This window comes from Grus americana, chromosome 6 (assembly GCF_028858705.1).
Source record: "Grus americana isolate bGruAme1 chromosome 6, bGruAme1.mat, whole genome shotgun sequence".
Taxonomy (NCBI): Eukaryota; Metazoa; Chordata; class Aves; order Gruiformes; family Gruidae; genus Grus; species Grus americana.
In genome coordinates, this window is record NC_072857.1 from 34398434 (window position 1) to 34420724 (window position 22291).

Here is a 22291-nt window from a genome sequence, read left to right on the forward strand (position 1 = left end):
TTTGGGGGAGGTGCGGGTGGATGAGTTGTAGTTCTGCGTTAAAATGATCTTGCTGCACACTTTATTGGAAATGTTTTACTCCAAAGATACTGATCGTTTATTTTCCACCACCCCCCAGACTGAAAGTTTCAGCTGTCCAGGCATAGTAAATTGCTCTTTAAGAACCACATAAAACACAGAGGGGGTTTTGTTACCTGTTTTCCACGCACAGAGTTTGAACTAATCGCTACAGACAGACATGGAGAATAGCCTTTGCTTATACTTACACCACAGCGCAAATGCCCACAGGAGTTCCTTCTGCTAATAAATTGTCACGACAGCCATGAGAGGTTATGGAAGCAGATTCAAAGATAACTGATAATCTATGCCTATAAAACGAGCCTCAGTGCACCGGTGGTTTTCCTTCCCACTGAACAAGGAAACTTGAAATATCAGTGTGGGATGTGTAATCCTGGGCTACAGTTACTTCACATAAAAAATGCAAAGTACCTACAGTTCTCACATACTTATTACATTACTTATTATATATCCTGGAACTGATTCTGCATTTCCATTTGCTAAGACTTTTTGGCAAGCCAATAACTGCCTCCTTTATCCTGCCACCCAATATTTCTCATTTTTAAAATTTCGTTATGTAAAGCACCGTAAAGATAGAAGTCTCTCAAGCACCTTTTCCATTCTCTGTACTGCTGTAAGACCGGAGACAGCAAGCGCGCTTCCCAAACGTATGTGCGTTTGGTCACTAATTGATTACGTGGTTCTGCAGACACTTACAAGATTCCCCGCTGATTTTTAGTGCCAAGGTGATATTTTTGGTGCGACAGCTGCACTCTTTCACAAGCCAGCTGTTTAGCAACTGACCTAGTTCAAAAACTTGTCTGATTCATCTCTTATACCGTAGAGGGGGAAGAAGAGGAAGAATGTGAAATGTAATGATCTGGATATTGCCTTTTAGTGCTCTGGTTTCTGTTCGGAACGTTGCAAATAAGGTTGTGGGAAGGAAAAGAAAAAAGTACTACATTAACAAAAATATTTGCCTCTCGTGACGGTACCCCGTGTTACACATTCTTGACCCTACATGAACTCCTTCATTTTACTCATTTCCTTTTTTTTTTTTTTTAAACTTCATACGCTATTGCCTTATTCCTTTATTTAACCTTTTAGTATCAGCCGCACATCGAGTAACTCCCAACATGAGTGTTCTTCAATAAAGCTTTTCTAAAAACTCACTTCAAGAAATTAATCCTCAACTTCTGTCCCTGGAAGCTCCCTTGTGTTTGCTTTAGCTCTTGAGGGCAGAAAAGGCGAGTTGCTCTGTGTGTGTGGAACTACAAATACACAGCTCAGGAACAATGCAAAATGATAAATATAGTTTCAGATTCACAAAGTTCAAGGGTGCTAGTGACTCATTCCCTATTCTGAGAACTTTTGCTGCATATTTCAGGCCATTGCTCCTTGCTCCTGCTGTGACTAAGCCTGAGAAGTTTCACCCAGTGATTCTCTCCCCTCCTCCCAAAGGCTCAGGTATACTGGAGGGTCATAATTTAAAGATGGATTTATCTTTTTTGCTTTTAAAATAAGCCATAAGAAATGTAGTAAAGATAGCATCAGAAATACAGCCGTTGGCTTGTGAAAAGTATTATAGATTAAACCTGTTAAACTGGCTCTGATTTTTGTTTTGATCCAGCTGTTAGACTGGGCTTTCCCATACCGCAGTGAAACCCCCCTTAGACTTCCCTCCTGAACAGAGCGATATTACTCGTCTCTCTGGAAAGAGCAGACAGGCCATCTGCTCTGCCATTCTGTGTTTCACACAGTATCCCAAGAGAAGCAGAAAATTACAAAAATGGTTTCCAACATAGTGCAAAGACATTTGAAATTAAACTCCCCTATAGCTTTTATTTTGAGTTGGTTACACAACTGGCAGTAACCATAGGCCAATTATTTTTAATTTCCACAATTAACGGAAATTATGAGAATTTAAGATAACACGGTTCTTCTGTAAAGAAAAAAGTAGATCTAAATAGGCATTATTTTTTAAGTATTTCCCTTAAGCTGTATTGTAGCAAAATATTCCTACTTACATCCCTCAAAGTAATCCATATTTCAGAGGTTTTTCTTTCTAAAAAGGGGCATAGCAGCGTTAATCTTCTAGGAGAAAGGGCTCTGAAAAGCAGGTGGAAAGGGGTCTTCCCAGTTCAAGCACATACACTGGTAACAGCTCTCAGGAAGGTTAAATCCTCCCATCAGATCGGCAGGGCAGATCTCAGATAAGCAGCAGAAATTAAGGATTATCTTGACTACGACATGAACTGTTTACTTTGCTATTTTAAATGGTTATGTTGGCTCCATTTCATTTGTTGCTGGGTAATGCTTTCCAAAAGAGAACTGAGGACCAGACACTGCAATTTCGACTCTGTTCGAATATTCCTACCAATTCTAGCAGCAGTTCCTAAAAATAAATTTTTCTGTTGTGAGTCTAACTTGCTGCCCATTTGGGTAATGTTTTGATATCGATTCAAATTAAAGGTGCTCCGTCACCATAAACATTCTCTGTTAAATTAAACAGAGGATAGGGAACAGCTTCCTCTGAGCACAGAAGCATAAGCAGTAAATAAAGTTACTATTTACAAATATGAAGGTTTACATGTTTAGGCGTAATAGCTCAGAAATCCAATGAGGAGGAAAATATTCAGAGGAATAATTTACCTGGAAGGTAACAGTAGAGGGAGTGACCCCAAGTGATAAGCAATAGCAAAAACTCAATACCGTCTTCCCCGTGGAGGGCATCAGTGAGACCATAGCTCATTTCTCATCACTCTCATTCCAGGCAAATACGGGCAGCGAGGAAATTAATTCAAAGGAAAGCAACAAAAATATTTGGAGGATTTGCATGGAGAGAGACTACAAAGGCCTGGAACATTCCTAGCATGATTAAGAGACAATATATGATGGTTTTTAGTGTACATGACAGAGTAAGAAAATAATAGAAGTAGATTCATTGAGAATGATCTGCAAAGACTGGCACAAAGTCAAGGGGTGAAATCAAAGAAATGCATAAAAGCCATAGAATTGCCATTTGATTTTGAATAAACAGAAGAGATGATGATTAATATACAAACCCAAATCTTTGCAAAATAGTGATATTTTAAATGCTTCTGGTTTGACTCATTTCCCAACCTGACTATTGGGGAAGATTGTCTGCCACTAAAATCACTGCACAGGAATAGATTCTCAGGAGACAAAGTTTATTCCCCACTCCTGGCACTGATGGGGTGTCTTGGTCACTTCCTTACCCCATGGCTTGGGGTTCAGTATTGACTTCCTTTGTTAACTGCCTTGAAATTAAATTATTAAGAGAGTATTCAAGGGGAAAAAAAGGAACTAGATTTAATACACAAATGAACAATGCAATTGCTGGGTCTTTTCTGTCTATAACTTCCAAAGGGAAACCACGTGACTATATGCATTCTATATGCCCAAAGAATAAAGTGACTCCAGCTCTAACGGTAACATTTGACCTACAGGTAACCTCGATCCTTCTGCATTCACATCTTGCATCCCTGTTACCAAACAGGGGCCAAAACTTCTTTCACAGCTACATGGACAAATTGCATTACAACTTCAGAATTATGGTCTGAATTGTTCAGTCCGTTAGTCACAATTTTTTCCTATTACTCAATTTGTTAACACATTTCCTTTCATCTTCACCAGTGAGACAGCAGCATTGTTCCTCGTGCACATTATCAGTTATAGCGCTTTTCAGGTGCAAAATTCTTTATGCATCAGAAATTCACCTTCAGAAGCCAACATCTTATCTATCAGAGAAGCATCCCCTGTTGCGTCCAGCACACTGCATATTATTCGGTCTATAATATACCTAAATTGTAGCTTTACAAACCCCGTGCATTCCACCCACTATCAGATTTAACGCTTAATTCTGATGACACCTCCCAAACTGCAGTCCGGGTCTTAGATACCACAGCTGGCCAGGGAGCAGGAGCAGACTTGGATCTTCTGTTCGTGTTCCTGATCCTCAAATATTAGCCTTGGTAACCTTGTGCTGGCAAATAGAAACAAGCGACAACATCATCCGGCTGCTCCATCGTATCCCGGATGCCTGCGGCGAGCGTGCACGAGAGCGCCTGGGAGCTCCAGGGAGTCTGTGAACTCACATCCAGCTACTTTGGAGAATGGACATGTAGAGTTGCTGCCTGCGTTTAAGCGAAGGTCAGAGCACTAGGGCTGAGCACAAGCCGGCTCGTCACGTACAGAGCTACGCGGTGCTGGGCGATCGCTGGCTGACCGTTGAGATCTGCACGTGCCACCCCAGCCCCAAAGCGATGGAGATGGCAGCGTGCTGCAGCCACGCTCGTCCCGAGCTGGTTGCTTTCACCTCTGAATTCCAGCACCTTACAAAAAGGCACTGGGAGAGATGCAGTCTTTCAGGCAAAGACACACAAGTGAATCCCATGTAATGGACCCATGTAGGAAAAACCCTCTCACACACCTGGTTTTGCCCTTTCACAAATCGAGGTTGAAATTACTTGTGGCCATGTAGAAGCTTAAGCTTGCAAGGACACGTGGGTTTAGGAGCAGGGCTACCCATCCTGAAGGAAAACCAAACAAAACAAGGTAAAATCAAGCAAGCAAAACAAGCAGTCATACTGTAATAGAAACTGTCTCATCTTGAGTGGTAATCCAAATGGTTAAAAAGTCTCCGTCCTTCCGAAGGCTCCTCTGGAGTACACAGAACCACTCTGATCGAGTGCAGGGAATAATGCTAGCATCGACAAAATCCCATGACCTCTGAAATGGTGAACTAATCAGCAAACCCACACGTTTCTTGCTGCCCGGATATTTTTGGCACCTTCTCATGTCTGTTGCTGCACTGAAGGAAGAGGAATGGACCCATCAGGTGATTTAGGGCTCAGCCCTCTTTTGCAGCCATCACGAGCTGCAAGTCTCCTTGCAAGCTGCAACTGTTTAAAGTCTCCTGTTGACTCAGTCCCATAAAGACTAATGGGAAAACATCCAATGTCTTTTTTAATTCTTGAAGCATGTAACCTTGGAAGAAGGTTCCACCCATCTAATTCTCTCTTTAGAAACACCTAACTTTCTTAAGGAGGTGAAAGGAAGGAGGCAAGGGAGCATAACGAAGCAGATACTCTTGGTAGCAGTGGGCAAGCCCACGTGTTGCTGGTGACTGCGGACGCGCTACCAGCGGCGCTTCCAGTAGCACACAATGTCCCATCACACTCCAAGGGTATTTAATATTTAGTCAAGGACTTTCGAACAATTCCACAACAGCAGGTCAATGGGGACTGAAAATTTGCAAAACTGTATTCAAAGATTAAAAAACCAGAGCAATCAAGGTTGTAAATTAGCCTGGATTAAGCACGTGTGTTTGCTAATAACTAGTTTAGTGCTTAAATGTGTGTATGTTCATCCTAATTTCCAAGACACAAACATTCAAAATTCTTGTAAGGTATTTTTGGTGCATTTGAAGCACAAGATTTGTGATTCTTTAGAGTTAACTGCTGTCACAGAACACCTTCACATCATCTTTAACTTCTCTGTAATGCTCCATCTTTTCAGACAGGGCTTGAAACAACTCTCACTGAAGTCAGGAATTGATGGAAAAATGCACAAGAAAAGAAACTCTAATTTTTAAATAATATTTTTAGCCCTCAGCATAGTTTCCACAGCAGTATTAGACCCAATTTTATGGGCTTGTGCCTCGACTGACAGCATTGTGCTGTTGAAGTTTGGAAAGTTTCTAACATTACATGATCTCTGGTGGCAAAGTCACTCGTTCCTACGCACACACTGTGGCTTGTCACCCCCTCACAGTTGTTCCGAGACAGCTATTGAATTGGCTCACGCTGTAAACCACGAGTGAAACAACCTGGGTTAAAATTTGAGAAGTGATAATTCTCCTCTTTGAGGAGGAGGAGTTTCACATAATAAATCGGTGAAACATGTCTTGAGGAGCTTTGAATTAGAGCTGCCGTAGGATGGCTCAAAGGAAGGAGCAGTAGCCCAGAAATTTTGATAATTTTGTTTCTCTCCGTACACTTGGCCTCGTACCACAGGAAAGGGATATTGTCGCACAACAGACTTCACAGTCTTCCTGTCACAGGTAATTTTTAAACGATGACCAAGTGCTTGGATATTTTGAATATTTATCTAAAGTTTCATTTGGTAGCTCAATCCACAAGCAGAGCTTCAGGCAATTAGATATCCTTATAATCAAGCGCGAAGCCAAACCAGTTGTCTGTCCAGATAATACGGTTGTATTGATTTTAGGAGAAAATATAAGCAGTTCTGGAATTACTAGAACATCCCTTGTTCTGTCACATACTTGCACACAAAATAACCTTGTAATACCCTACAGTAATCACCCAAGACATCATGGGCCTAATTTGAGAACAAATCTAATAGACCCCACCAGTAGTCCATTTAATAGGATTTTTTTTTTTTTTTTTTTTTTTTTTGCCCCCAGGCCCTTTGCTACGTATGCTGCATCAGACTAAACTCTCATTAGATGCTTGAGGATGGGCTCTGCTAAAACAACGTCTGAGCAACGAGACCAGAACCAGGCTGTGTTAGCAAAGATACTTTGGGCTAAAAGGACTTTAAGAGAACAAAGGAAAAAGTGAACTGTGTCGAGTATTTTGGAGCAGAAGGCATGCAGAACAGACACATGTAGTTATTTATGTACCCATGGTTAGGAAAACGTCACCCAGCCACCCTTCTATTTCCTCCCCAGCTTTGACTTACCGCATCATATCTGCGGCAGAATTACAAACTCCCAAGATAGGGCACGTGTCTTCCTAGGAGTCATATTTAATCAAGAAGTTAATTTGGTTTATTTCTTGGACTTTCGTTATGGGAATTCTGATGCAGTTCTTTTATTCACCTTCAGTTTATCTCACCTTGTACATTTCTGCAAGTTTTTCCTCTGGTTACCTAAGTTGTATCTCTTTGTCTTTTGATTGATATACTTTAATAGAGAAAGTGTGATCTAAAAAAATAGTTTAAATAGTGACTCATTTTGTTCTGCTTTACCTATTAGTTACATTGTTTGATATGTCAACATATTTTATTAATATTAAAGGTGAAATTCAGAGTTGAAAAAGCACAAGCAGCAGAACGTATTGCCTCTTTACACAGCAGTGCGATTGAAGGGAAAGGTAATAACTGCTCAGCGTGGCTTACTTAATCTACCCTGGTGTAAAGCCAAATAAATTCTACCCTTTGAAATAAAAAGTAATTCTTAAACTACCAGTAGTTGTTAATGATTACTAGAACTGGAAATAATCAATCAAAATCCACATGCTAGTGAGTAATAATCTTCTACAAACATCCTGAATATAGAGATTATACCCTCATATTTTAACAGCTAACAGGGAAAAGGTTAATTTACATCTCAATACTAATTTGCATAACGAGAACCATTAACTTATGAAGTTAATGAACCGATACATCTACCAGCTCAGTCCAATGACCCTGTACGTCAGGAAAAGCTGAGGGATGTGCGTAGTGGAATGGTGCTGATCGTTTCCCGAGGACTTGGCCCAGTTCTGGATGCCTGGTGCAGCCCAGACAAACGGCATTCAGCTCTGCTTAGGATTACCATCGGCTTAAGTAGTAGTTTGGAAGAATAAAGCCACGAGGAACGGTGCTCTTCCCACGTAGTAGTTCTGAAAAAAAAAGACTGCTAGCGTGGTTTTTTGCATCCCTGAATGGACTGCACACAACTGGCTCCAACGCTGTCTTGTAAACTTTACGGGGAGGAGAAAAGGAACGAGCATCTTTAATAGCATTACAGCTGTGCTTTCTCACCTGCTTATTCCCGTCCCACGTGCACTTCTAATGTTTAGGCAACATGTATTGGCATGTTGAGACCTACATCTTCAAAATCGGAAGAGCATCGCAAGTCGAGGTGAAGGGTAGAAGCAGTACGGTCACTGGATGGCTGTACCCAGCTGGACAGTCGCGAGCCTGTTGAGTACTGCTGGAACTCGGCGTGGGGAACTTTGTGCTCCAAGAAGAGCAGCAGCAGCAGCGCGGACTGGCTTCAGGTTGCCCGTAGCAGGACAAAGCTAGTTTCTCTGTACCCTCTGCTGGTCTTCTGAGTTCAAGGGCATGGGTAACAGGCAGCTGTGCTGCGAAAGTTACAGGTGTAACCTTTGAATGCACATTTCAGAGTTCACGTATAAAGTCAGCCTGCTCGTTCCAGCTGGAACTCGAACTGCTTAACCTTCAACTCCGAGAGGCTTTCAGAGCGGAGCTGCAAATGGATGGAGCAGGTTATTTCCAAACGGTCTGGCAGCCTGTTACACATTATCTCAAAGCAGAGCGTGCAGAGGCATGGCAGGACGCTCCGTCTCGAGCGGAAAGGGATGTCCTAGGAAACACTCAGTCCACTGGGTCACGGCTCATGTACATGCAAAGGTTTGGGCAAATTTGTTACAAGGCCGTGCGATGGCATTTGTATAAATGCCTTCCCCAAAGGTGTCAAGAAGCTGTAGGAGATGCTAGACTCCTGCTGAAGACAGCAAGAGAGCTACGGGGTTAAAATTCTTTAGAATTGGGCTGCACAAGAATGAAATTGTTCTTAACCACTTCTCTCTTCCTCCCCGGAGAGACACATACTTTTTACCATATAGTAGTGACAAGAGGAGGAAAGCAATGAGGAATGATGTTACTGGTAATCATGAGGTACATAGGGTTTTTAACAAAAGTTAATTAGTTTTGATTTTATGCAAAAACCCCTATGATCTATGTTCCATAAGTGATTCTATAAAGATGAATTATGCCATATTCTACTTAAAAACATCCAGAACTCTTTAAGTGCAAGCTTACACAGAAGAACGACCATTTAATGAGGTATTTTACTGAGTGAATAATAATCCATTTACTCTCATTGCTGTGATTCTTTTCAGTTTTTACTCAAATTAGTGCAGCAGATTGAACGTACCTTTGCATGGGAAAGGTTTCTTCCCATAGCATTTTACACATCCTCAGTAGAGCTGGCTACAACACAGGTACATTTTCGCTGCACCGCCAATCTGTTCAGCTTTTGTGCGACATGAGGCAGCGCATGGGAGCGCTGCTCCCGGCACAGACGCAGCCGTCGGTGCTCTGTGTGCTGCCCCACGCATTGGGGAAGATGGGCTTTCGGGGCTGGGGTCGTGAGCAGGTCGGAGCAGAAACTGTTTAGCAAATAGCCAAACATAGAGGCAAGCTTATAATTTTTATTATTGTCACAACTGTTCTGAGAACCAAAAATAAATCAGCCTTTTCTGCCATGATGAAGTTCATCTTTCACGAAACCTGGAGGAGCAGATGTTACTGTGTTCCCAGGCAAGTAAAATCTGGAAGGAAATGAAGACCATTATCCAGGAAATGGAAATGATTGGAAGCAGCTGCAAGCTGGAGCCCGCTGCCTCTCCCTGGCAAGCTCTGCAGCTGTGGCTCGTCCCTGCAAAGCAGGGCTTCGCTGTCCCTTGAATTCATTTTACACTTTCAGGGACACCCCTGTGAAGGCTGCCTGCTAGCATACTTGAAGATTAGTTTAGGGAAAGCACAGATGCTGTCCTAATCCCGTGTGGAAGCCATGACAGAGTGCAAACCCCGTATTACACAACAGGGTCCCTTCTCTGACTCAGTGGAAAGGATTTCCTGGATGCCCACAGCGGTGTTTGGTCGGACACGGAGAGGATACGCAAGCGAACGGGAGCACAGCTCAGTCAGTTACACCATGGACGTGACCTATCGCAACGCTTGAAATAAGAGTTACTGGCGCGTTTCCACACTTCTGGGCAGCCTTCCTGCATGCAAGACCGACGCGCTCATTGCGAACCCACGCAGCTATTTGGCTCTAAAACCTCAGGATTAAAACAGATTCATGTGAGGCTTCCCCCTCCGCTTTCTCAGGTGTGCAGAGCCAGAGTTCATAGACCTGCACCTGGCTCCTCACCACGAAAATATCCTTCCTAGCTGCTGCCAGAAAAGAACGCCACGATTGTTCTCACCTCGCAGCCATCTTTTGCGGCCTGGCCGATGGCCGTCAGCACTTCCAAGGAGCTGAAGATAAATGAAGCGGGGGCTTTCAGCAATCCCATAGTGCCGCAACTGCACAAAGCAAGCTTTCCCTGCCCCAGTAAAGGTGCACGATAAAAGAGGCTGCAATACTATAGCCATAGCAACACAAACGCCATGTCTTGTGTCTGGACAGCATTTGCAAGTACATGGATGGTGTTATTAGCCCCTTGCATTTTGGGGTACGCTAAATCATCCCAAGAGCTCTGACACAGGGCAAGTGGAAGAGATCCTTTTTTGTTGATCTGGAGGTGAACCGTCCCCCCCCGTGTTTCTTTCACTGCTCGAGCCCTGCTGAGAGGCATACCAGCAGTCGAGTGCTTCAGCAGCTACTGCAGGACATGCAGGCGACATCAGCCGCGGCATTGAAGAGACTGCATGACAAGAACAAAGAAAGCACGAGTTATCTCAAGCAAGCTAGTCCATGCTCTCCAACTGGCCCCGAGCCCCAGCTCAGAAGGTTACATCGCTGACATATCATCCTGTGAGTCATCCCCTGATAGTACGCGTGTCCGGCGTAACTCACGTGGTTTGGCAGCATCGATAGAGGTTCCTTTGCCTTTCTTGCTGCCCAGAATCAATGTTGCCCTACAGGACATACAAGACGGCAAAGCCACCAGAAGACACATGTACGGCAACTGTACCATCTTCCTAGTCATCATCACCTCCTAGAGTGACAGCACCCGACAAGTTTCATACCACAAACGTTACTTTTAAAGCTGTCTAGATGTATCAACACAGCCAAAACGCACTTGCCTGCATCAAAGGTAAAGGTTTACAGCCTGGGTCAACTAACTGACCTACACTCTCTGAAGTCCCTGCTTAAACAGCAGAATGTGTGCAGGTCTTCGCCAGGCTTAAACAACAGACATATTCACAAAACGCTGAATTAGATACCTGGTCTACACAGCACTGTGGAGTCAGGCCCATCAGGTAACACAGATTTCATTCACGGTCTGCACCGTTACACCCTCGAATCAACTCCCTAACCAGACAGTCAAAGCACTGGAGATATGATTGGCACCCCGGCAGCATGAGGATATCGCTGAGCGTCACTCCGTCAGACGGATGTTCGGTCAGAGCCACCATTCTCCTGCAAAAGGCACCATTTCTGCTCAGGCTGGCAGGTACAGGAGCTAAAGCCACAGCCTGCCGCAGCTGGCGGGAGTCAGCGGGGAGAGCAGGCACTGAAGACACGCAGAAAAGCGACAGGGCACGTTAATCGGAGAGAAAGGCAGGCAGAAAGCTCAGGTGCAGTAGATCTTCTGGCAGGAGATGGAGCAGAGGGCTTCGTAAGCAAGGGAAGAAGAAAACAGCAAAAAAGAAACCATGCAAGTACATGTGAAAATTATGGTCCTCAGGCTAAAGTCAGGCCTGAGCCCCCTGAATTTTGGCTAAACTTAAACACGAAAAACCTGCATACACCAGAGGGAAGACATGTGGTTTCAGGAGCAAGGACATGGAAGCAACAGAGGAAAGAAGCAGAAGCAAGGTGAGACAGGAGTCCCCCCGGCTTGCCAGGTGTGCCTCCGTCCCTTCCAAACAGGCACTGCCAGTTAACCTGGGGGAACAAACACCACGTGTGAAGGCAAACTGCCTCGCTGGAGCGTGCAACAGCACCTGGCAGGTAATCTGTCAACGTAGTGACAATGACAGGATTATGTTACAGGCAGCTGTAATGACAATACAGCGACACAGATCATGCACAGGACATCTTTCCAGATGCAAAAAGGAATGGCCATGGTAGTTGAGCATACAGACAGATATTTAAGATGGATAATCAAAACCAATTTTTCTCATGAAGAGCAGAGCAAGCAATAGACTTGCTTTTTTTCTGTCAGGGTAAGGTGTTGGTTTTCCACAGCATTAGGTTCTGATGACTACCAGCTCAAGAACAGCTGGGATTTTTCTGCTGCAGTGAAAGAGAACATATCCTACGTTTCAACTTTTAGCTGAAAACCATCATCCCATAACACTGGATAAACTGCTGCAAAATGCCAGGGCTGTTTCGTGCCCTTGCGGAGGTTACGCCTGCCTGTGACAGCTGTGCTAAGCCAAGAGAGACGCTAAGCCACGAGGCTACTGGACGTAGCGCTCAGTATGTGCCGCACCGACTCTTCGAGGCTCCTGTCGCAGGGCGCTGCTACCAGCAGGACCCCAGCAGCTGCTCGTCACCATCCTCGCCGTCAGGTGGGTGCTGCAGCCAGCACAACACAGCCCACCCAGCCACGACACTCGAGAGGACAGCGCAAGCGACCACCACCGTCACCCTGCAGATGCTGCTGTTTGAAAGAGCACGAGTTGAGTGGAAAATCAGCCCAGATGAGCCCATGAGTCAAAGGCAAGTCGTACTGTACAGCTGGAACAACACATCTGTATGACTACGTCAGCTCCAGGAAGGTGCATTACACATTTAGGGATAGATGCCAGGTGGGGAAGAGTGGTTAGGAAAAGCACACGCAAAATCACAGGTTAGAAAAAAGATGCCCAAGAATATTTTTCTAGACACTGCAATACTTTCGAGAGGCAAAGCTGAGGGTTTTTAACCAAGGCTCATACAAAAGAGCTTATACCCCGTTTCCCAAACTACGTGCTAAAGTTACTCATTAGCAGTTCATGTTCACAGGGACATTTGTTCGGGGCAGGAATGTATGTTTGTTTTTATTTTCTCAGAAGCACGTAGCTTACATCTGAGGAAGATCAATTATTAACTCCAGCCTGAGATGGAAGCGTACAGCTTTAACTTTCCTGAGGGACGGGTACCTTCTCATGTTTGTAGATCTGACAGGTTGTGCTGTGGCTCGCTCACACGCGGGAGGTTAAACCCCGGCATGCAGTGAAGCAGTCCCTCTGGGAGAAAGGACACTGCACTAAGTACCAATGGGGATAAAATAGGGATTGATTTAATTTAAATTCAAATTTTTACAGTGTTAATACAAACATTGTTGTGCAAAAGGATTTATCATTCCTAATTATTCCTAGGGCTTAGGTTTTGCTAAAACCTGTTAAGATTTTTTGGCAAGGTGTAATATTCCTGTGCTCAGTGGGCGATATTTCAGACCTCTACAGAGCCACTTACACACATACATACCTAACGTGAGGAAACGTCTCTGCGTTTCTGAAGCCTGCTCTTGAAGTGTAACTTTAAGCTCATCTATCAGACTTAACTGAGCTCTTGGATATCAGGTGGTTCTGCACAAATAAAGTTTTTCCATGCACAACAGCATACATATATGTATTTACTGTTTTATACTGTCATTAGTTTAGCAAGGGGAGCCATACCTTTCATTTAATAACGACAGCTTTTTACCATTACCACCTAAAAATTATCCCAGCTTTACGGCTATGTGACACAGCAACATGGCCCGTGCCTAGTAACAGCAGCTGTTGCACCCGCATGCTCTTGCAAGCACATTTCACACGTTATGCGACCACTTGCCCTCAAGGTGTATTCTGCAGCTGAACCTGCTCCCCCAAAAGTCATAACCAGGTTTGCAGAATCTCCGACGATCTGCACTTAAAACCCTCCTCAGAGGTGCCTCTCCCCCTCAGGGAGCATCCTTTTTAACTCCAAACCAGGGGGCTGATCGGGTTTTTGAAGTGTTCAGGGTCACTTCTGAATTCCCAAAGCACTGGGAGGTCTCTGCCCTGTGCTGTGGTCTTCAAAGTTGGGCTCAACACCAGGTAAGATCAGGTGAAGTTCTTCTGTTGGGTGACAGGCTGTGCATGGCAAGCTGGCGGTGGTTTCTCAGTTTTGGCCCTTCTTTTCTAAAGCGAGCAAGGGAACTTCCCCACATCTGCTTGTTTGCAAATTCAGTTTCCATCTGACAGTACGGTTTGCTACCCTGCAATCGCAGCGCTGGGGGAAACACGAGCAGAGCCGGGGGCTGGCGTATTGCCACGATGCTCTGCTTGGGGAGACTGCCTTCCCCACAAAGCCGACCTTATACTCTCCCACCAAGGCTGCATTTCATCCTGCCCCGTCCCGGCGAGCCCCCTGCAACTGCTGCCTCGCAGCCGAGACGCCGAAACCCAGGGGAGTCACGCGGCTGCGTGGCAGACGTTAGCAGATCTATTTAAATTGATTATACTTCAAACCAAACTGGTGCTGTCAATGCCTATTTACATTAAGGCTTCAGGAACATTTCATAACCATTTACCCTTTTAATTAAAAAATGCATTACCTTTGTGGCTGAGCCAGCAGTCTTTGCAAAGCATCTCTGCTGTCTCTCTAGCACCACGTTAACTCGGGAAGGGACCCGTGGCACAAGAGGAGGACCTACCATCCCAGTTTCCCCTCTCGAAACCTGTGGGCTGCTCGGACACGTCTGCAGGTGGATGAAGCCCTTACGGACCGCAGCACAAATGATCTGCCCCAGGAGTCCCAGAGAGGACTGGGACGGGGTGACAACCAGGAACATTTCCTAAACCAGGGGAAGGAGCTTTCTCCATCCAGCTGAAAGCGCCTGGTAGTCCAGAAGGTGTTTATAGCTTCCAGCTGAGGAGAAGCCAGCTGAAGTACCCGTCTGCAATAGAGACTCTCTGCACGAGCTGTTACAGAGGCGGCTCCTGTCCAGGCAAACGCGTAGCTGTTTCTTTGGCGTGGCTGCACGCGCTGCTCGTCAGAAGGAAGCCGGTGGCCTCCTTCACGCTGAAGTTTTGAGAAGTTATTTAGAGGAGCATTGTTTTTCTGGCCATCCCCGCAACCTCCTTTCTGACACATCACATGGATTTCTGTGCCGAGGAGAGGCTCGCCGGAGAAGCGCGCTTTCTGGCAGTTCCCTAATAAGGCAAAGCTCCGGGCTCAGCCGGGCTTCGCTATTCCCTGAGTCTTTAGTCTTCATTGCAAAAAATAGACCTGTGCTCTGGTAGCCGTTGCGCCAGTATCAAACTGGAAAGAAGAAAAACAGGATTCCTCTCTTTTCCTTTACTAAATGCCAGCTGCCTTCACCATTTAAAAAACCCCAAACACCCCACCCCCAAAAACATACAGCGCAGAGGAATTGCACCGCGTGTACAATTAGCTTTGCACACCAACGACAGCTCACAAACTCTTCAGCACTTGTCTGTCTCGCATGGCCGTACAGCGCTCAACTCCACAGAGCTCTGACCCCCGGGCAGTACAGAAAACAGGGAAAGCCCCCCCAAACAATGCCCTGCCATGACTTGAGTTACCAGGGGACCAGGCTGGGCCCTTACTCATCCTCGCTCACAAAGGCCAGCTAACTCCCTTTTAACTCCCTTTCCAGCCTTTAGCTGAAGCCAACTATTGTCTCCAACGCAGGGACTGCAAAGGGACTTGAAGATGACGAGCACTTCCGTTACTGCAGTAGCAATACTGGGAAGTGAAAGGAAGGGACAGAAGAATATTCAGACAGTGGGCGCATATATATTTATACAACACTCAAGTTGAAAGCCAAGATTAAACCCAACCATGTTGGTGCTTGACCTGATAAGGCTCAAGCTCAGCCCGGATCTCTGGATGCCTCAGTTTTCAAAGGAGCTGCAGAAAGGTAAGTTCATACTTAGTTCTTCACGATTGTGATGCCCTGGGCAAAGTTATTCTGTGTCAACCACCCTAACCCATAAAGCCTTAACAATTAACACCTCACTGATTGATTAAACATTTGCCTAAAAAACCGTGCTTTTCTTAAAGAAAAGCTATTGCCCAGATCCAATTTAGGGCACAGATTCAGTGAACTATTGAAGCAAGGTGACAGAGAAGATGACAATCTGCAGCAGACGGGGCAGCTGAGGAGAACAAGCCAGCGGCCAAGAGTATCTTTAGCCCTCATCCTTCTCCACCTAAGTAACAGCAATTACTTTGGGGTAGCAAACTAACAGAATTTATCATTTATTTACAAATGATTAGCAATATCCCTATTGATTTTTCTACAGGCCTGCAACTGGTCTGCTTAAATGTTGACAACTGGAGCTTCAAATGCAAGTCACCCTGCTCGGCAAGGCAGTTGAAAGGAGTCATTGTGCACTCCTTAGCTTGGAGATGACTCACTTCCAAAGCTGAAATGCCATTAGTTATGTGGTGGTTTCTCAAACCTCAAGAGCATTCAGTTGGAATAATATCATGGGGGCGGGGAGGGGGGGAAGTCACCTTAGCTGAAGGCACAAGCTGAAGTTCATCACCTCACAGCTGCTGCCCGCTTTATTTGTTACCTGCCTGGTGGAACATCACCTCACTAAGCGCCATTTCCTTTTTGAAGGGACACTGATGAGCACTTTGCAAAAAAAAAAAAAAAAAAAAAAAAAAAAAAAAAGAATTGCATAACAGCCTCTCCCTCCAGAGCCCCGGGCTCTTTTTTTCCTCCTCAGCAAAACAGCAGTGCAGCGAGGGGGCCGTGCCGCGCGCGCTGGGGTGGCGGAGCAGGGCTGCCAAACGGGCCCTAGGCGTGTGCAGAGTCAGAGAGGGATTTACCGCTCCACCCAAAATTAATCTCCGCACAATCAAAGGTATTTGCGCATCAGTGTGCGCTTCGCTGTAGATAACCAGGGCTACCGTGTTACAGGAGGCTTGTCTATCAGGCAGGGCGCGTAATATCTCCCATTGCTTTCACGGGTTGTCTTATAAATACCATTGCAGTGATCGGAACAAAGGCCAGGAGATCATAAAAGCTACTGGAGGAAAACAAAAATATGTTTAATTGGTTGCTCTGTAGCACGAGGAGAAGAGTTGTGGTGTACAGACTCCACAGTGCAAGTGTCCTTTTTTTTTTTTGTTTACTTCCTTGAGTAGCACCACCGTACATACCACAGTGACGGCTTAATCCAAAATAACATTTTTTTGTGCACGTGAGAGAAGGAGGAGGAGAACCGAGACAGGAACATGCTGTAAAAACAATGCAAACTAGATATGCAGAAACGAGTAATATTTTTGTTTCTTCTACAAAGTCTTTAAGCAAAACAAAATAAAACCCATTCTAACTAAATACAACTTGTTCTGAGCCAGTGTCCCTATTTCCTCCTGCGCCTGCCATATCCGAATTACTTCTCCATTTAGCAGCACAAGGAACAGCCCTTCCCTACTGTAACAGCAAAATCAGCTCAGGCTTTTCACCACATTTTACAAAGTTTGAGAACTGGCAACATTATCAGGCGTGGCCACTGGCAGGGATCTTTCATCACGAAAGACAAACAAACAAAAAAATCCTTCAGCCAGTAAAAAAAAAAAAAAAAAAAATCATCAGCCCCAGCGTTTTCCTCATGCCATTGACGTTAATTATGCAAGCAGTAACAGTACTGCTCAAACACCCCCACTATATTAGGCGCTTCCTTGCTGCCCATCCCCTAACCAGCTGTTTACTTTGTAAGTGCTGCAGGGCAAAGATCTGTCTTCCGAGGCTTTGAAGCACTTAGCACAGTACTGGTCCCATATAAAAGTATTGTAAAATATACACAAGCATATATCTGCATGGGTTGTTATTATTATTAAGGATGTTGCTATATTTGCTGGTTATTACACCGTTCAGTGGCTATCTCACTCTGATTTATTATAAGCTCATTATAGGTTCATATGCCAAGGCAATCTAGTAAATGCAAGCATTTAATAATTTCCCCAACAAATATAATCTGCAAGAAGATAGAAAGTGCGTCATTTTACAGGACAGATCTAGGAGAGCAATTAGAGCTGATGAGAAAAGCTGTCCAGAAGCACAACCTACAGGTGTAAGCTGATACTGCACTGCAGGGCTCAAACCCAGCTTGGGGAAAACCAGTTTGTTCATGAAGGGAAAGCCCTCCTTGCAGGATAAAAATGGGTTACGGATGCAAAAAGGATACCGGCTTCATGGTTCCCGGGGCGTAGCACCCAAATGCACCCTCGCAAGAGCTGAGGCCTCCCACCCGTTCTGGGGAAGGAGCTGAAAGAGGATTTCCAAACCAGTCATGACCACGAGCACAGGGTACTGGGGAAAAAGGGCGAACGAGGGTTGAATCATCACATTAATGATGATTTTTCCCTGAATTTCTTTTCCAGTGAGAGTGAACTAGGGACCATAATTTGTAATATCACCTCCCTCTCCACCAAGTCAGGAGGACTTGGAGTCCACACGAGCATTGTTTGCACTGGATATGGAGAGGACAAATGGCCAAAGGAAAGCACGGCTTACCTGCAGGTGAGACTCCTGGTCTTCAGGGAGCTTTCCGAGCAGCTCTGCAGGCAGCCTGCTCACCCTGCCAGCTACCCCTTCCATCTCCGTCCCCTTTCCCACAGGCAGTGGTCCAAACTCCATACTCCTGCATCCCTGGCACATCGCTTTGATTACCAGGCAACACCAAGAGCACCCCAATGAATTCCTCCAGTCCTACCAGCGTACCCAGTACCAGCAAGCTCTAGCATAACCCCAGAAAGCCGCTACAGCCCAGGAAGCCAGGGGCTGTGGGGCACCCGCTTATCACAGGCAGGGCTATGCTGGTGCCAGGTTGCCGTGGTTATCCAAATCATGGGTGGGGAGAGGCCCCGGCAGGTGCTAATGCTCAGACAGCTGTGCTCCCAGCTGTGCTCCCTGGGGGTCACACACCAGCAACGAGGGGTCCTTTCAATTCCCCCTCTCCCCACGCAGCTATCTCTCCATCGGTCTTATGACTCCCAAATAGATGAAAATTGCAGCATGTGGCTCAAAAAACGCAGGCGTTCAGCCACTCCAAACTAATGAACAAGGGTGGCTCCGGTCTGACATCCCTAAACCAGCCTGATTTTCAGCTACATAGCAATTTTTCAAAATTGGCTCCACTTGAGAGGTTTCAAATGGGATGGCCGATGATCACCTACGACTCTTCAAAATATCGGCCTTGATATTTGCCCTATGAAGGCCCGATACAATTTGAAGACACTTACTGCTCCCAGGTAATTCAGTCATGCTGTTAACAGCGGCAGGTCTGCGTGCGGAAATCAACTGGAATAACTATTTCCGAGTCACTGCAGGCGTTTTGTTCAGGGATAAAGGGACCATTATTTCCTTGAGTCTTTTTTTTTTCTTTATTCTTTTTTTGGGGGGTGGAAAGTCATATGGAGGCAATCATCACACAGGCATCTGGGAGAGATTCCAGAGCAGAATCAAAGAACAGGTTTTTTTTTTTTCTCTATTGCTATTCCAGTAATTTTCTTCATGTGGAAAAATCCCGATAAAGGTCAAGCTCACAGCGTTGCTTACCTCTCTTAGGGCATGGAGAGGTGTCACATACAACCTACTTTAGATCTTAGCCATTTTAGCTACAGACACAAGAAAGATGTTCTGGTAGGCACACAGAGCTTGGTAGATGCGCTGCAGGAATCCTCCCGGTCAGGCAACCTCCCTGACTTCTGCAGATCCCTCCGGAGGAGCTCATGCATCACTGCTCACGTTTTCAGAAATGAAAACCAAGACACAGGTAGCATGGAGAAAAAGTTAATGTAGATTATAAAAAGACAGGAAAACTGCCTTTTTGTAAAGAGTGTGTGTGTGTATATAAATATTTCCTTTGCACTCTCCCTACATGCCAGCAGGGTGTGCCTGTGGACCAGCTTTCTTACACATACACGGCTCATTTTTTGCCTTAAATGATGCAAACTCTCTTCTTTATGCATCATAGCTTTCTTCACTGAAAAAAAAATTTAAAAAAGAGGCTATGCACCCAACGAAACTAACAAAAAAGGATCATCCTTGCTGCCACTACCCCACCTTTCTGTAGTTTCTCACTAAGAGTGCAACTAAACTTCAGCAATATGTAAAATGAGCAGTAAGAAACGGAAATCACCTCTGGTTTTCTAATACCCATAAAATACTCTCAAACTCCTCTTTACACTGCCTGCTCTTAGGCGGATCAGCTTGGCAGCCTTCCCACCAGGATCTCTAAAACTGGATTTCCTGGGAAGGCAAAGGAGGGCACGGCAGCTCCTCGTTCTGCCCCAATCACTCCAGGCGCTGCTCAGCACCACTACATTTGGGGAGCTCTCCCTCCGGCTCACGGGGGTGAGAAGGGACCGTGCCCCTGGGAAGTGCCCCGTCAGCAGCGCAGCCAAACTCACCTCTGAGAACTGGATGCAAACGCCGAATTGCACCACGCTGGAAGCTAACTCTATGCAGAATAGTACTTCTACAGCATCGGGCAATTTAGTTTATCGCCGAGTGAGACACGCAAGGAATTGAGCTGTGCAAAAAGGCACGAGAAATAGCATTTTAAGCCATTTAAAAGCACTTTGTGCTGTGAAAAGGAATGCCTGAATTTTCCCTGCCGCTGCACGTCGCAGTATTGCGCACATCACTCTGTGAATTCACCTCCGCTGACCCAAAAGAGCTACAGCTGGCATTTGATCTATTTTTGACACTAATGCAAAAAAGCTGTCCTGGATCACTAGCGAGTACCATCTGCTCTTTGCAACTGAAATGCCATCAATTCACACACCAGGGCCAGGAGTTTCAAAAATAGCTAGTCTCAAGTGAGATGCCTCGATCCATATTTAGGCACCTGCCTGACTTTCAGGGCGAGCTGAGCGTGCTGCAGCTCCCACTAACCTGAACCTGAATTCAGTGCTCCCTGCCCATTGCAGCCTTGGCGGTGTCCTCTGGGTTTCTCCAGCCTGGGGACTAGCCAAAAAGGACTGGTTTGTACTAAATGCTGATTTAGCAGTCTCCCACATGAGTGAAATTCTCCAAAGCATCCAGACAACCAAAGTCTGAAGTGACCAGATTGCTACTGACTTTCCATTTCTTAAGCCAGAATTACCTTTTAGCTCAGTTATTTTTAAAAAAAAAAAAAAAAAGTTAAAATGGTAATTTTCACCTTAAGGACACAATAAAAGACAAACTCCAGTTTTAGTGTTCACAAGACAGAAAACAGTTTGCAGAAGCGATGGGAGTGCTATGCTAAATTTGCAGCCAGAGTCCATTACTCACCACTTACATAAAGGACTTTCAGGAATGTCCTTGTTCCTACCACCCTGATACACCTTATTCATTTTCTTCTGAAAAGGAGCAGAGAAACGCAGTCTCATGTCTACTGTGTAGGTCCAGGAAGACATTTCTGTACCAGTGGAGATCCAGCATTTAATACAATGGAACGTAAAACCCCTGAAAGCTATAAGAGATGTTTTCGCTGTATTAGTGACTATCATTTTGATGTGAAACCCGCTTTAATGAATACCTGACAACTAAACCTTTTAAAGGAATGATTTCACTTGACATGAATGCATTCAACTACTGTTTGTTGAACGATATTCTTCTTAAACAGCCAGCCAAAGAATATAGCGACACTGCAAATCAAGGGATGGCAACCTTTGCAGCACTCAGGACCATGTTGGAACCCTGTCAGCGCACTCAGGGCAATACTGGATTGAAGAATAAATTTCGGGGGATTTGCACCAGCAGAGAGAAGCCTTCGGCAAGCTGGTATTTGCTACGTAGCCAGAGAGCAGTCCTCACCACAAACATTATCAAGTGCTGTACACAGAATATTTTTTTCCAGCCAGCATATTTATTTATTTTTCATCAAGCGCAGACCGACATAAAGCCAGCCTCCGTGGGCCAGGTGCTCACCGCGGTCAGGTCAGGTCAGGTCTGGCAGCCTGTAATTCCTGCTCAGCTCCAGCCTCGCCTCTCCAGCTGGAGCACAAAACCAGCGTGTAAATATGCCTCGCAGCTCCTCCGCCCTTCCGCGCTCTGCAAAATGCCATTCAAGCACACTTTGACCGAGTGGGTCCCTCCTGCACCAGAGCAGGCCACCAGATTTTTGCCAGGACCCACGGAGGTTAGCAAGATGCAGAACGCTCCTACTCTCCATCACCACGGCCTTCCTCCCGCAAATGCGGCAGGCAGTTGAGGTAACAGAGGGCAGCTGATAACATCTTTACAGCACAACAGTAAAGCATAAATGAAAATTTGATGATGTTCCAGAGCTCTGTTTCAATATGAAAATACAGTCACCTTTCTTTATGGTAATGGCATTAAGCTACGTTACATGGTTCACATTCAGAGCAGTTTCTGTTGCCACTGAAATAATTTGAAGTTTAATTAGTTTAGGGGTGGGGTTTTCTGTTTGGGGGTTTTTTTTTTGGGGGGGGGTGGTGGTTTGGGTTTTTTTTTGAAAGCTCATCTTCTGCAGAATCAGAGAAATCTAACATCTCAAGAGATACGTCCTGTACACATAAGTGCCTTGGACAAGGACTTTCCGACCTGTCAGAATGAGTCAG

The 22291-nt window shown here is 45.3% G+C and overlaps 1 long non-coding RNA gene across 1 annotated transcript; it reads right to left on the reverse strand.

Annotated features, from left to right (window-relative positions):
- Positions 1-1872: 1872 nt before the first annotated feature.
- LOC129207863 (uncharacterized) lies at positions 1873-11437 on the reverse strand. Its single transcript, XR_008577569.1, has 5 exons — positions 11008-11437; positions 10418-10484; positions 8987-9383; positions 7849-8296; positions 1873-7706 (listed from the first exon to the last, which is right to left on the reverse strand). It is a non-coding gene; the product is annotated as an uncharacterized LOC129207863 (long non-coding RNA).
- Between the last annotated feature and the right edge of the window lie 10854 nt (positions 11438-22291).